At 40.4% G+C, this 3,746-nt stretch overlaps 1 non-coding gene across 1 annotated transcript; it reads right to left on the reverse strand.

Moving 5' to 3' along the window:
• Nucleotides 1-1,419: 1,419 nt before the first annotated feature.
• On the reverse strand, nt 1,420-1,526 carry LOC133032863 (small nucleolar RNA R71). Its single transcript, XR_009685450.1, has one exon. It is a non-coding gene; the product is annotated as a small nucleolar RNA R71 (small nucleolar RNA).
• Between the last annotated feature and the right edge of the window lie 2,220 nt (nt 1,527-3,746).

Genomic DNA, 3,746 nt, shown 5'->3' on the forward strand with positions numbered 1-3,746 from the left:
ATTTTCATCTCTTTTCTTAAAGTTAATATGTGTGATTGTGCTCTCATAAACATGAGTAGCTAAACATTTAATTAGGGTTAGATGGAGATTGTTTAACATTGTTTTATGGTTTTAATATGATTTATTTTCCCCATAATTTCTATATATTCTATTTTATTTGTGTTTAATTACTTTTAATTGCCTGATCACCAATTAACTATTTATGATTTTGATGCGAGATCTGAGAAGTGAGTGTCATAGTGAAATAGAACCGAATTTCGATATAGGACGAGAGTACCTATATGGTTTAGATAGCTTATAGGATTTCTGTGTTTAATGCATGTTGCATGTTAAATTTATCACGAGAGTAGAAAGTTTGCATGTAATTGAGATTTATATATATGAAAAGACTATAAATTACCTTAGTAAACCTGCTATTGCATAGAAATTAACATTAGGAAAATAATCATAATAGGCGATAATCAATAGAAACAATTCAAATCGAAGCCCTAGTTTTAATTAACTGTCAATTTTCTTAAATAATTGCTTCTTACTAGTTTCTTATTTTTAATTCTTTCTTAATTTTTATTCAACCAAATAGAAGTAAAGGTTTAATTTTAACGTACTTATGCCTCCACCTGTGGGATCGACCTCACTCACAGTGAGTTTTACTACTTGAAACGATACGTACACTTGCGTGTGCAAATTATCGCAACAAGTTTTTTAGGCGCAGTGTCTTGAAATTGTTTAAAGATTAATATTACATAAAATTATACTAACTTCTACTTTGGTATATTTTCTCTTGCTGATTTTTCTAACCTTTTTCTTGCAATATTTTCTTTATTTATCTCGGGAATCCTAAGTGCATGCGCGTCGAGGACAATCGGTCATATTACCGATTGATCACGAAATTGAGAAAACCTGCCGGAGAAGAATCGAAAGAACAAGAGGCAAGAAAGAGTTTTAAGCTCTTTGAAACATCGAAATCATGGCTGCCAATGTGAACAATAATGTTGGGAACAATGGGGCGTAATAATGGTAATAATGGGGGCGGTGGAAGATCAAGCTAATGGCGAGAAGCTTGAGAGATTACATTCTCCCTACTCGACGGGAGTGCGGTCATGTATTAGGCCACCGGCGAGTGGATGCAAACAACCGAGATCAAACACCTTGCATCCTTCAAATGGTGCAGTCTTCAGTTCAGTTTGGTGGTCTCCCTTCTGAAGATCCTAATTTGCATCTCTCTAACTTCATGGAACTTTGTGAAACTTTTAAAGTTAATGGAGTTAGCGACAATGCCATTAGATTGAGGTTGTTTCCATTCTCTCGGAGAACGAGCCAAGAGTTGGTTGAATTCTTTGCCACCGAATTCTATTGCTACATGGAATGATACGCTTGTCAAAATTCTTGTCAAAGTTCTTTCCTCCGGCGAAGTACGCAAAGCTACGAGGAGAAATTAATAATTTCTGTCAGCTAGAGAATGAATCTCTCCATGAGGCTTGGGAGAGGTTTAAAGATACGATCGGGAGGTGTCCCCATCATGGCATAGAGAAGTGGATCTTTGGTTCACAACCTACACAACGGGTTGGTTGGTAATACTAGAACTCTAATAGATGCGGCGGTGGTGGAGCTTTTATGAGAAAGAGTGCTAATGAGGCATATGATCTATTGGAGGAGATGGCTCTAAACAACCCAGCGGTGGCCAATGCGAAAGGAGTCAATCCAAGAAAGTAGGCTGGTGTGTTAGAAGTCGATGCCATCACAAAGTTAACGGCTCGAGTTGAGGCATTGACTAAAATCATTGCGGGGCAAGCTAAGCAAGCCCAAATTGTTTGTGAGTTATGTGGAGGAAGTCATCACTTTTCGGAGTGCCAAGCGGATGTGGATGATTTGCCAATGGATGAAGCTAAGGCCATTGGGAATTTTTCACGGAACAACAACAACAACAATTATGGGTTCAACGAATAACAATGAAGAAATAGTGGGTTCTATCAACAAAGAAATCGGAACCAACGGTTTAATCGGCAACAATCCTGCGGTGGAAGTTCTAGTTTGCGAACGGATTCTTGCTCCAATTCATGGCGAAACTAGATCTTCAATTAAAGACACCAGAGACTCGGATGGGCCCGGCTAGCAACTCGGGTAGCAACCGCGCCCTCAAGGAAATTTGCCTGGCACCACTGAAGTTAATCCTAAAGAAAGCGCAAGGCAATTACACGAGGAGCGGTAAGAAGTATAATGGGCACCGAGTTACCACAGCCGGTTGAGGTAGATGTAGAAATAAATGCTCAACCGGTGCCAACACCAACACCGTGAGAGAAGGCTGCGGATAGCCCGGCACCACCACAACGGTCTCACTTGGATTAGTATTGATCATCATGTAAAGATACCACACATCCTCGGAGAATTTGAGAAAGTCAAGCTTAGACAAGCGATTCACCAAGTTTCTGAAGTCTTCAAAAGACTTCACATTAACATTCCTTTTCTTTGAAGCTCTAGAGCGAGATGCCAAGTTATGTGAAGTTTATGAAGGAAATTTTGTCAAAGAAGAGGAAGATGGAAGACTATGAGACGGTGGCTCTAAGCTGAAGAGTGTAGCGCTATTCTACGAGAGAAACTCCCTCCAAAACTCGAGAGATCCGGGGAGTTTCACTATTCCACTTGTACTATTGGTAAAATTGAAGGGATAAATGCATTATGTGATTTGGGAGCCGGTATTAACTTAATGCCCTTGTCGGTGTTCAAAAGATTGCCGGCTAGGTGAAGCAAAGCCAACTACGTAACTCTTGATTGGCGAGATACGATCGCTAGCTCACCTTTAGAGGAGTCATTGAGGATGTGTTAGTAAAGGTGGACAAGTTCATCTTCCCGACTGATTTCATTATTGGATATGGAAGAAGGCAGTAATGTTCCTATCATCACTGGAGACCTTTCTTGGCAACAGGAAAGCACTAATTGATGTTCGAAAGGAGAGTTAAAGCTAAGGGTACAAGGAGATGAAGTTGTATTTAATGTACTCAAAGCAATGACCTATCCTACGGCTAGTGACAAGCTGTTTTGCAATTGATGTGGTGGATCGGTTGGTGGAGACAAAGACACATGCTTTGAAGATCCTCTTAATACGACCTTGGTACAAGAAGAGGTGGTAGAACAAGATGGTAAGGAAGCTTTTGAATATGCTTTTATGTGGCTCGATTCTTATGGACCGCTGGCGAATAGAAAATATTATGAAGAGTTAGGAGTCATACCAACAAAGCCTACCCCATCTGCGAAAAGCCTCCTCAACTAGAGTTGAAAGTCGCACGAGCATCTCGAGTATGAATATTTGGGTGAAAATAAGACAACTTCTGTTATTGTGGCTTCTTCCTTATCTTCGTAGAGACAAATAAGCTATTACGGGTTCTAAGGAAGCATTCAAAAGCCATTGGATGGACTTTAGCGGATATTAAAGGGATCGGCCCTTCAAGCTGTAATGCATAGAATCTTAATGGAGGAAGGAGTGAAACCAACCATTGATGCACAACGTAGATTAAATCCACCAATGAAGGAGGTTGTCAGAAAAGAAGTCTTGAAGTGGTTAGATGCGGGGGTAGCGTATCCTATTTCGGACGGTAAATGGGTGAGCCCGGTCAAGTTGTTCCAAAGAAAGGAGGGATGACGGTGGTGAAGAATGAGAAGAATGAACTCATCCCGACTAGAGCATCACGGGATGGAGAATTTGCAGTGACTACGAAAACTTAACAAGGCCACAAGAAAAGATCACTTTC

The sequence above is a fragment of the Cannabis sativa genome, chromosome X (genome assembly GCF_029168945.1).
Source record: "Cannabis sativa cultivar Pink pepper isolate KNU-18-1 chromosome X, ASM2916894v1, whole genome shotgun sequence".
Taxonomy (NCBI): Eukaryota; Viridiplantae; Streptophyta; class Magnoliopsida; order Rosales; family Cannabaceae; genus Cannabis; species Cannabis sativa.